Genomic DNA, 12,391 nt, shown 5'->3' on the forward strand with positions numbered 1-12,391 from the left:
GCCTCCACTGAGCCGGCGGCGACGGGCGCGCCCAGCCGTGGGGGGCGCTGGAGGGGAGAGAAGGCGGCCCCTGCCACTGTCCCCGCCCCGCAAGGGGGCAGGGCTGGCTGATCACCCCCGCGCACTCTCAGGGACCATCTGGACTGGAAGGAGCGCCCCAGGGAACTGGGATCCCAGCGGGGTGCGCCAGGAATATTGGCTCTTTCCAGGCACCCTTCTCAGGCAGCTCGCCCCTCTTTCCGGGGTCTCCCCAGCTTCCTATGCCCCACTTCCCCAAGGGAACTGCCCCCGGGTCGCTTCCAGCCTGCCCAAGCAGTGGGCTTCCTGCTGAGGTGGGGGGACGCCCTTTCTTCCTGGGATGCCAGAAGCTGGGTTCCCAGGGGCTCTACTCTAGCACAAGTAACTGGGGGAGGGGGTGACTGAGGCGATCGGAAAGCAGAGGATAAGTACCGCCTGCCTCTGTGCAGGGTGGTCTCCTGCACCCAGCTCCCTGGGGTGGCCATGTGCCGTTGTGGGTGCAGGTAGTAGGGTCCAGGCCTGTCATCACCACCTGAACGTGGACCATCAGATGCCATCCTCAGGGTCCAGCCTGGCAGGATGTAGAGGGACCTGGCTGGGCTGGGAATCAGGAACAGATACCAGAGGGAGCTGAGGGAAAGGGAGCACTGAGGAAGAGGGGTGAGGCCGAGCAGCCCAGACTTCAGACCAGTGAGGGGAGAAGCTCAGGCTCAGTGCTTAGTCTCCGGTTCCCAGCTGGCCCTGAGCTTCTCCGCTCCACTGAACCCTGATGTTCCCACCACGGAGTCTTAGCACATAAGATACGTGCTTAAAAATGTAGCCTCGCAGGAAACACAAATGTCCCTTTGCTGGAGGCCACCACAGTGAGCTCAGAGGCAACAGGAGTGGTTTCAACCTGCTGCTTAATATCTGGGTGAGTGTTTTAGCTTCCCCATCCCTCTGTTTAGTCATCTGTGGAATGGGTACACAGTTCAAATTGATGCTCCTGGGTCCCCATTGTTCTGGATGCTGTTGGCACTGCAAACTGCATGCGCTCAGTGGACACCTGTGGAGTGCATGCTTTTGTGCGGACTGTGTGAGGATTTCGGAGGGTGTGAAGCTGAAATACCTGGGAAAACAAAAGTTGCTTTAACTTCTCCAAGTTAGACCAGGTTTGCTCTCTGGAAGGCGAGCCCATAGGTTCAGTGAACAGGTCCTGGGTTGGGAGTTGAGTGTCCTCACCACAGAAAGCAGTGCCGTGTCAGCCTATGTTGGCCCCCAGAGGTCATCCTGAACCCATGGGGACATGGGGGTCTTGCCGTGGGCAGTGGCATTGGGTCACCTCTCTTGAGATCCCTGCTCCTCCCCCCAGAAGAAGGCAGTAGCCAGTGGCCACTTTGCTGGCCAGTAGCTGTTGCCACTCAGGACGTTCCTGATGGAAATGCGCTCTCATTCGGGAGCTTAAGCTCACTGTTTGGTTTTCACACCCCTGACCTTTCTGCTAAGCTGGCCTTCTTTGCAAAGATTTCTTTTCAAGCCAGCCTAGGAGCTTAAAAAATCATAAAAGACAACTTAGCACAAATATTATGACAAGGCGTTTGCTTGAAACCACAGAGGAAATGTCACCTGGGCCGCCTTGCCGAACCACGTGGGTGGCAGGACCTTGTCCAGAGTCCCCGGCGGCTTAAAATCCTCTTTCGGTGAAGCGGGGAGCCTGTCCGGATGGCCCGGCAGCCGGAACCTTCTGAGTCCAAACTGTTTGCCTCTTTCGCTTATGATTTCCCTGGACATGCGCTTCCTGAACAGCTGGGACCCTTTAGGGAAAGATTTGGTGAGGTGCTTACAGAGGGCGGGGCTGGTCTTCTGTGTCCATCAGTGACTGGACCACAACCTTGACTGGGCCTAACTCCCTCTGAGCCTTGCTGGCCTCCCCCTGATACTCCACATGCTGTGTGTCCACAGTGAGCTTGCTTGTCCGAGTCTGCCAGGGCTGAGATGCTCTGGCAGGTGTCTGAGTTTCTTGGGGAAGCTGGTGTGTCGGCCAAGAGGGCAGCAGCACCTGGGTGTCTCCAGCTTCCTGGGGAATCCAGTGTGATATAGGCAGGGTGGGATCCTGGCTGTTGAGCTGGGCGGGGTCACCTGAGCTTCAGGGTGAAGGTCAAGTCTGAGACACGGAGGGAAGATGCCTGGATGACCACTGCCATGGGCAGGTGTGTGGGGGGGTTCTGGGTTTGTTTCCTTTGCTACCTTCGCCCAAGCCCTGAAAGGTACCTGGATGCAGTGGGTGCTCAGTGGACTTTTGATGAACTAGTGAAAGAGATTAGATGATGAACAGCGAGACTGACAACACCCATGGTCTTTCCCCAACAGGCTTCCAAATGCAAGAGGATGGAGCTATGAAGCCCAGGACAGATCCCTTTGGGTTGCACCCCTGGGCCTGAAGCGATCGAGGGGGCAGAGTTATCTAGCCATCTTAGGAGAGTGGCAGCCAGGATGAGGGGCAGAGGGTGTGACAAGGACTTTACTTTCCTGTCTACAAGAATTCAGTCCTTGGAGTCCTGGGGTCACATCCTGTCTTTCCTCTGACCCCCACATGGTCCTTGGGCAACTCTTATTACAAGAAGGCTTCTTCCTAAAATTAAAAAAAAAAACAAAGGTTCACAGCAATACCTGTATCAGCTATCTATTTATCTATTGCTGTGTAACAAAGGACCCCAAACTCAGTAACTTGGTGGCAAACATACATTTTATTGTTTTTAAGGTTATTATTAGGTTTCCCATGAGGCTACAGGTGGGTGGGGAGTAGTGAACACTTATCTAAACATGCTAAGGATGTGTAGTCTGTGTAATTTGTAGAGTTTGGCTGCTGACTTCCCACTCACAGCCTGGAAAGTGCACATGTCAAAACGCAGAGCATTCCAAGAAGGATGTTAAAAATATAGCAACACTTGTGTGAGAGCTAGTGAGTGGAGCGGGAGTGGCAGGTCTCCTTCCAGGCTGGGCACCAGCCTTGGCTCTCACATCCTTGTCCCTCATGTTCCCAGTTGTGCCTTAACCCTTGGCCCCTGGCTGGCTTTCTGGAAATTTGAGCTGTGGCCGCAAGGAAGAGCCAGATGATGGGGAGGGTGTGGCTGCCGGGAGTGTACCCTGCTGACCGTGGGCTCCAGGTCTATAAACCGACCAAGCCTCAGTGGACCCGGTGTCACCAGGTTACTATGAGCACCATGTTTCAGGTGCATGACCACATGCCATGTGGAGGTGACTGCTCCACAAACTCCGGCTTTACCGCCAGTGGGCTAGATGAGGAAGAGGAGGGGCTGAGCTCCTGGGCCCCCGAGAGTGAGGGTATGGCTTTCATTCCCGTCAGTGGCAGGGTCCCTGTGGAGGATGCACGAGGAAGGCTGAGTTCCCAGCTGCAGGTTGGGGGCTAGTCCCTCTGAGTTCCACCCTCTGAAGCAGGCAGGGAGATGGCTGGGGGGAGGGGTTCAGGCCATGGGGACCCCTCGGTTGCAACTGTCATTTCACCCCCGGCAGCAGCACGGCCCCTTCTCCTAACAATCTAAACCATCTCACTGTGCACTTTTCGAGATTTATTGAGCAGAGCGCTTGTACAAGCGATAGCCACCAACACTTGCAGCCAAGAAGGGCCTGGCAACTGTGGACTCCACCTGGGGCATTGAAGACTTCAGCAAAGACAAGTGTCAGGAAAGATGATGTTTTGGAGGAAAAAAAGGCATGTTAGATCATCTAAGGAGAAAGAGAAAATCTGATCTCCAAAACAAGCTTCCATGCAGCCCAGGTTCCTAAAAATTACTCCTATGAAGGCTTTGCTGTGGCATGCATTTCAGGCTGATCAACACAAAGGATGCTTTTTAGAATTTTCTTTGAAGTTGCAACCTGACTTCTGGGAACCAGGTTTGAAACTGACAGAGTTATCCCCCCACCCCGAGTCCCCTGCCTTCCCCCTTCATTCCCCTTGCCCTCCACACTTGGGTCAGGCTACAAGGAGGGTCCCTGAGTACCCCCTCCCGCAAAGGCATTTTCTTTTTGAGACTTTCTCTTGGGTGAAAGACAACAGCGCATCCGATGCAGAAGGACAAACAGTTCCATCTGCTCAGCTTGCAGAGAAAAGCAGTGCTTTGTCAGCTCTCCCCCTGGAAAGCTGAGTTTATGCCTCTTATAAATTTACCAATTTCTGGTTAGCTTTCCCAGGGGTGCTTGTGAACACGCTTGTGACTTAAGCTGAAAGAGAAAGGGTCACAGGCCCCTGCCCCCCGCCCCATGGGCCTTCCTTCTGTGGGGATATCTCCCCGGGAGGGTGATGGTTGCATAAACACGACTTCTGACAGTTCCAGCTCTTCTTCCAGAGACCCAAAACCTGTGCCCTTTGTCTGTACTCAGGAGTTCCAGTTGCCTAAAAGTACTTAAATAGAAAAACATGTCTCCCATTTCCTAATGACTTCATACGAGTTCTAAAATAAAACCCGAGTCTCCTTAGTCATTCTTGCCTCAGAGCGTTGAGATGACTCTGAGCACTCTTGGGAAAGAATCAGGTGCCAGAGAAGGCAGGTGACCCACTTGCCCGGGTGGCCCCTGCTCTGGGGCAGGAGCCTTGGAAAGAATCCTGCGGAAGTGCCGGCAGCAGGCCTGGTGGCTTGTAGATTCCAGGGTGCAGTCCCCAGGGCACGTCTGAGATTAGCGACCCCTCTCCGCTTCGCCCTGCAGGAAGGCGTGTCTTGGGAGGAAGTTCTGGCCTGCAGGTGGGCAGGGCGGAAAGGGGCGCCCTCTCCCATCAGGCCTGGGTCCGCCTCTGGCTGCCACTGCCTGCCTCTCACCTTCCTGGGACTCCCTTGCCCTGCAAGAGCCCCCTGAGATCATTTCTGAGGTGAGGTAGAGTCTGCAGTTCCCAGGGATGTGCTTTGAGGCCCTGGATGGGCCCCTGATTCCTACAGGATAAGCAGACCAGGGGGGATGGAGTGGGCAAGGCTGGCCAGCGCCCAGCCCTGGGGGCTCAGAGGGACTTCCTCTGGACCTATTAATCATGGACAGTTGAGGAGCCCCTCTGTGGGCCCCATGAGGGTCCAGGAGCTGCTGTAACCAAGAACCACAGCCTGGGGGCTGCAGTGAACGCAGGTGTGCGTGAAGCCCCCCTTCTCGAGGGCAGCAGTGATGTGCTGTCACTCTCATCCCTGCTCAGGGCCGTCCTCGCAGCACTGGGAGGATGACCAGGCAGGGGTGAGGGCCAGGCCAGCCTTCTCCGGGGCCCAGTCCTGGGAAAGACCTTTCCTGGGGCAGGACTGAAGGCTCTGCAGACACATGGTCTGTTCCCCTCAGAGTGTAATTCCGGGGCGGGCAGCATCATGTCCACAAGCGGAGAGCCGCTTGTTTTCACTTCGGAAAGCTCTCTCAGCGCAGTTGTACCACCCAGCAATCTGGTTTTTAAAAATATCATTGAGGGGGAAAAAAAAAGAGCATTAGCACGTTTGAGGGAAATGTGTTCTCGTGTAAATGAGCAGTTAAAATATAATCAGATTATGCATGCAGAGCGAACACGATCTGCTGAAATCGCAGCCTCTCTTGGGTCCATAAATACACGCGAGCTCGCCGTGCAGATACGCTGCCCGCGCAGCCGACATCAAAGCGGGGCTCTGCTGCGGGCATTGTTCTAGGCGCTTCACACACACCGTCGCCTTGAATCTGCCTTCTTCCTCCCTGCCCCCTGCACACACACACACACACACACACACACAGAGCCATAGATTGAATATTAAATACACACCCATATATCACGGCTGCAACAGCTAAGAGAGCTGATATGCTATAATATTTTTCTTTTAAAAAGGGCCGAGGCTGCTGGCTGCCACAAAGTGGATAACCTTGCTGTGGACACCTGTCACGACCCTTGAATCTCAGTCTGCTTTCTATTATCTTGGTTTCAAATGCCATGTTGGTGGAACAGGCTTGTCCTCCACACAGGCAATCTGTTGCCTGTTTGTTACTCTCCACAACAGGCTGAATGGCGCTGCTCCATCTATGACAGCGGGCGTGGACCCAGAAGGGGACATCTGTTGGCTTTGCTCGTCCAGACCCACAGTGCCACCCCCTACCCTGGTGCCCCAGACTGGCCCTCCTGCTGGATCCCAGGGGTCTGTGTTCCTGACAGCCCACCCTGCATGGCCTTGGGGAGGGGCTGGTCTTTTCCTCTCCATTCCTGCTAATCAGAGTGCCCATCCCCACTGCCCTGGGAACACAAGTTGTATGCCTAGAGTCCTTCCTGCTTGTTGGGAGAGGCAGGCCCGTGTCACTGGTTGCCAGGCTGGTTCCAGCAGAGCTGGGGATGGGAAGAGGCCCGGAGCCCTGATGGCATCACTCTAACGCTTGATCCTGCCATACCTGGAATGAGCCCACCCACCCCACTTTTTCTCAAGCTGGCTTGACTTGTGTTTCCATCCGCCCTCCCACACTCAAGAATCGAAAGTGTGGGTGCTTGAGGAAAAATGGACGTGCTGAGCCTGCCATGGGCCCTGGCAGGATTCCGCATCCATTTGATGGCTGATTCTTTTATGTGTGAGGATGGAGAAATGGCCACAAAGCGTCGAGAGGAAGCCCAGGGTCTCATTTTTCTGAAATCAGTGGGAGGATGATGACTGGGCCATGCACGAATTGCTGTCTTCTCTGGAAATTTCAAGGCTGGGTAATGAAGACATCAGCTCCTGGGCTGCTTCTGTCTGATGGGAGCCGGTGGGGATGATCGCCTCCTTCCTGTGGCAGCTAATGATTAGCTTCATGCCGGCACGTCACTGCCACAGACTGATTTGCCTACGCAGTCAGTTGCTTATGAAAAACAAGTTTTCAAGAAAACATAATTCCAGGGCCCCAGTGCTACTTCTTTCAAAATAATCCAGAAACCCAGCCCGGCATCTTCTGAGTCTGAAAATTCTCGAGAAGCCCAAGTCCACTTCCTTCCCACCCAGGGGAGGGGGTGATGGGTACCTGGCTCTGTCATTCGGGTTTAGGGGGTTGGGGGTGTCAGCTGTATTGTGGGATATCCTTGAAAATAAAAGCCTTGGGGAATTACCCCAAAGCCAACATTTCACCCTATTCTTCACCTGCCAATGGATGGACAGATGGATGAGGGATTTTTGACTTTGTCAAGTTCATGTTAAAATAACAATAATTCGGTGGAGACCCTAGGTTGACAGTGGACAAAACCGGAGTGCTCTGGGCCCGGAAGGTGGGAGCAGGGCATGGGCACCCTGTGCTCACTTCGCTTCTGTGTGTTTGGCAGTTTCACAACAAAGTTAGCAAAACCAAGTCTGGCTTAAATAAAAAGGTGTGTATTGAGTTGCAATGCTACACTTGCAAAGACTCTCAGCTGGAAATCAGGGGGTGTTTCCCTTTCAATGATGAGACTAAACCTCAGAATCAGTCCATTGAGGTACCTCGCTGCCTCTCCTGTTGCTCCCAATGTGAAATGAGTGGTAAACCCGAAGTGTCTGTGTTACAAATGCAGAGCCAAGTGCACTGAAGCACACCGTCCCACGTGGCTGTCTGGCCTCTAGCTGTCTCCATGACCTCTGGAGCGTCGTGAGGTTGAACCAGGCTTGGCCCAAATTACAGCAGAAATGAAGGCATTTTTCTTCAGAGGTGCCTGGTCCTGCTTGGGAGGCTTTTCTTGCAGGTCGCCCTCCCTCCATCTGCCTTTGCTCTGTGGCCTGTGTCCTTCCTCCCTCTCACCTCCTCCTGCACCATCCAAATCTGCCCTTGGTAAAGAACTTGATGCTAATTCAGACTAAAGGGTACATGACTACTAAGGCTTCATTACCCTCTTTTTCCTTTACATCTTATCACAATAGATTTTTAAGAAAAGGAAAAAGCAAAGATCTGACTGCAGAGTGATGGCAGCTAGCAGGGGCTATGTGTGGGGTCTGAGCTACGGGGCTCAGGGCTTGGTTTTCAGTCCTCATTCTGCCCCCTTCCTGAGGCTAGTGGACTGGGCACCACGTTCCCCACCTCTGCCCTTGGAGGTGGGAATTTTCTTCATTCTGAAGCTTCATGAAGTCCAGTCTCAGCCTGGTCATCAGACAGTCAGGGTTGCCCTTGGTAACCAGAGGGCGTGTCTGGGGCATTTCTCCACTGCAGGGGTGGAGTACAAGGGTGGTGGAGGAAGGAGGCTCATTTGAGCTGGTGCTGGAGGTGAAGCATCTCAGTGAAGAGCTGCTCAGATGTCCTCTGTCCCCTGAGCCTGGGAGGCTCCTCCTGGGGCCGAATTCCTACTGAGACACTCTGGCCTCCCTTGAAACAGCTCAGCGGGGAAGGCTGCACTGGGAATGACCCCAGGGAAGCCCACTGCCTGGAGGCATCACCCTCCACACGGCTCTGGTCTGATTCAGTTTTCTCGCTCTGGGAAGGTTTTGTCATCAGAGACCAAAGGTGGCCGGACAGAGAGGCCCAGTTGCTGCTCTGTGGATCACCCACAACTGCAGCTTGGGGGTCAAGGCAAAGGGTTGGGGAGAGGAGGGACTTTCTGGAAGGAGGAGACCTGGAGCAGCCTGCCCCGCAAGGAGCCCTCCTCCCCTACTAGACTGCCAGGACCCCCAGAGCCTGAGCTTTGCTGCTTCCATGGGCCAGAACAGGCTGATCCACACATTCCCGGTCAAACCTTCCTTTGAAGCGAGAGCGCCTGGTGTTCCAGGAATGAGGGCCGCAGCTCCCTGCATGGTCATTGTCTATATTTGACTCTTCTGTCTCTGGGCGTTGGAAGCCAGTGCATTTCCTTCCCAAGAGGGCCAGCAGGCAGCTCATCCTCCAGAGAAAAACCAGAACGTTCACCATGGCCTCAGTGAAGCTCCTGCTGGAGGCAAGTGATGTGTAAGGCCCTCGCCGGCTCTGACAGCTTCCTGCGTTCACTCTCTCCTCCTTAAGACAAACGACTTCCTGCTCAGCCACGCAGACAGAGAGTGGAAGGGCCAAGTACAAAGTGGACTCAGGAGCTCTTCCTGGGGATCCAGGCTGGGGAGGCATAGGACACAACAGCCAGGCCCCCTTTTCTGTCCTACCCCCACCTGCCTGCACACTCCCCTGTTCCCACCCTCCCCCAGTAGCTCCCTCTCCCCAAAGGCCCCCACATCCCAGCTAAAACAGGATGGTGGTCACCTGACACCAGCCCCCATGTCCATGGCCTGACCAGTGGCCAGCCCTGACCTGGACAGTGCTGCGGGACCCTGGGTGGCTTATGCATGCTGCCCTTGGCACTTTTCTGGGGAAGGTGGGAGGAAAATACCGGAAGGAACTGGCATTCTTGTCATGAAGACTCAGTCATTAGCTGCAAAGCAGACTCACCATGGGCCATTGTGATGAGAAACCGGCCATGGGGCTAATTAGGCTCCTAATTAGGGACCTCCAGGTGCGGCAATGCCCGGGGGGTGGGGGATGAGGGCTGCTGTGATTAATTGTGGAAGACTTCATGCTGACTCCCAGCAGTGTGGACAACACTACATGCCAAGGGGATGTGCCTGTGAGATAGGGGATAGAGGGTGGGGCCAGGCATGGATCTGGAAAACACTGCTGGCCTGAATGTGGTGCCAGCCCTGCTCTATAAATGCAGGTAGAAGAACCTCCCGAGTTTCTAAACCAGCGCGGGCAAGGGTGGTGGACTCTGCCCTTAAAAGCAAGTTCCCCACAGGACTCTGGTGGAAGTATAGGGGACTGAAAGCCTGAAAAAGGCCCTTTGGATGGTGGACAGACATCTGGGAACACCTGAGTTCTCAGAAGAGGCAGAGAGGCCTGGCAGGTGTGTGCGATGTTTTCTGTACTGTGTCAACCAAACTGGCCACGAGCACTCACATGGAATGACTGGGACTCACACCCATCAGCTCCCCTGGTTCTCAGGCTGTCAGACCCAGAATGAGCCTGACTGCCAGCCTCCTGGGCCTCCAGCCTGTGGTGGGAATAGGACTCCTTAGCCTCCCTGGCTGACAGCCAGCTTCTCAGAAGGCCTCCACCTTCGTGCATTTATACACCCACTTCGGTACTGTTTTGTGGGAGGACCTCAGTTTCCTTGCCTGAGCAGCAAGGATGAGAACTGCTTTAATTATTTAAAACCTCTGACTGCATTTACTATACTCTGGATCTCCAGTCTTCATGGGCTCCAGTGAAACGGGTACTGTGGTCTCATCCCTGTGTTAGAAGTGGGGAAACTGAGGTGTGCAAAGGTGAAGTGAAACACTCTGGACATCAGAACTGAACCCACAGGTCCTCCCAGGCCTGTTAGACTCACACTGAGCTGTTGGCCCCCACCTTTTGGGTATGCCAGGTGTGAGGTGTGCACACATCCTGCACAGCTATTACATTAAATAGAAAGTGTCTGAAATCATTTCAGCCTTTGCTGATTCCATCATCATCATCACCACCCACTGTGGGCTCTGGCTGGCTCAGAGTCGGAGCTGCCGGCCCAGAGCCCCCACGAGATCCGGGGAGATGTTGGTGGCTTCACCAGCTTCCTGCATGGCCAGAGCAGAGGCTGAACTCCTCAGTGAGTGGCACCTCCCTTGAGCCTGTGGACCAACCCAGCATGACTTGGAATAAATGATCAAGTTATGAATTAAACACAGCAGAATGTAATTACCGTGGGAGCCAGCTGAGAATAAAATGGATTATACATATAACAGTCATTAAACGGTTATCACATGTGCCTGGCTAATGTGCTGCCAATTAAAATAAATCTAAGTGCAAATTATCATTCAGAGCAATTGCTCTTCAGCTCATCTTTGTGCCCCCAGGAGCTGGCATGATGGTGGGAGAGCCTTGCCACCCCCACCCTCAAATGGCCAGTCCTTCAGGGACCACCGGCTCCCAGCCTCAGATCACAAGGGCACTGAGGGTCCTAGAGTGACCAGGATGGTCCACTGGGTCCAGAGACATCCTGCGGGCTCTGCACAGAATGGATTCATCCTCATCTCGCTCTGTGAGGTGGGCCCCCATATGGGCCCTACTTACAGTGGGATCACTGAGGTGGGGTAGCCAAAAGTCTCCCAAGGTCAGATCTCCCTGCCAGAACCAGGCTCCAACTACAGGATCAGATTTAGAACTCATTTCCCAGGACTCACTTTAGGCATGACCGAGTGTCTGCGCGGCTGCTCCTTCTGCCCGGAAAAGCCCCCTGGTTCCGGTCCCTATTCCTCTACAGTATTCACTCCCTCCTCCCAGCCTTGGGTCACTGGAGGAGGCGGGCTTCTGTCACAGGCAGTGGTCTCGCCTTCAGAGAGGCCCCCACGCAAGCAGGATCATCGTCCCCAGAGGAGCTGTGCTTTGAGAGCCTGGCCCTGTGTCTGCCTTTACCCCCGTACCCCAGGCCATATCTGCCCCCTAGTCTATCGCTGCTACCCAGCCTGCCAGACCCGACGTGTGATATGTAATTACTGTGGGCTCCAGTGCATTCCCAGAGCTCCCTGGGTGTGTTTGATGTTCTGACGCTTTATTCCAACTTCTAATCTAGGGGCTTTTCTGCCTTTCATCTCAAATTCCATTTGTTTGTGTCGCTTAAACACTGATGGGCAGTGTGGACCAGGAGGGACTGTTTTGTGCACTCTGCAAGACATCCCAGTCTATCCCCTGAGCCCTTCTCCTCAAATGGATGAATTACATGCATGTCATTTATATTTCACTAAAGCTACTTTTTCTTAAGTGTGATTTTTAATAAGCACACACTGGCTCAGTGAATGCATACACAAGACACCCTGTCTCCAAGAACAGAGACAGAAGGCATACAATCTAGAAGCATTGGCTCTGCCAGGCACCAGGGGTCCCGCTGCCCAAGGGCGTGTGCCCCAGGCCCGGCGTAGGGCAGGTGATCAGTTAATGCAGCAGCCTTTGTTTCCTGCTTAAACCCGGGCCCTGCAAGTCCTCAGCAAACGGAGGATGAGAATTCCAAGAAGATGGGCATCCACCTCATGTCTCAGACATGTCTCCCAGGGGAGTGGAAGGGAGAGACCCTCTTTGGTTTCCGCCTGAATTCTTGGGGGAGGGGCCGCCGGCGGGGGACAGGACTGGGGTCCAGTAGAGCGAGGGGGCCAGAGAGATCGGGTTCCGCGAAGCCTGTGGCCCAGGACGCATCTGTGCTGCCCTCTGGAGCCCATGGTTGCAACTGCAGATCCTCTGGACTCCCAGCTGGCAAAAACGGGGCTGAGGGTCGGCTCATAGCTCGCACCCAGAGCTGGTGCCTGAGGACCCCCCCTACCCACAGATTCAACCAGTGATGCTATCCACACTGATGGATCCCCAAAGGAGGCAGAGGGGCCGACGTGCCCTGTGTAATGAGACACCAGAGCACCAGCCGCAGGTGCCGGGACAGGCAGAGCCGGGAACCAGACGCCTCTTCCGAGAAGCATCCAGT

The sequence above is a fragment of the Ovis canadensis genome, chromosome 13, assembly GCF_042477335.2.
Source record: "Ovis canadensis isolate MfBH-ARS-UI-01 breed Bighorn chromosome 13, ARS-UI_OviCan_v2, whole genome shotgun sequence".
Lineage (NCBI taxonomy): Eukaryota > Metazoa > Chordata > Mammalia > Artiodactyla > Bovidae > Ovis > Ovis canadensis.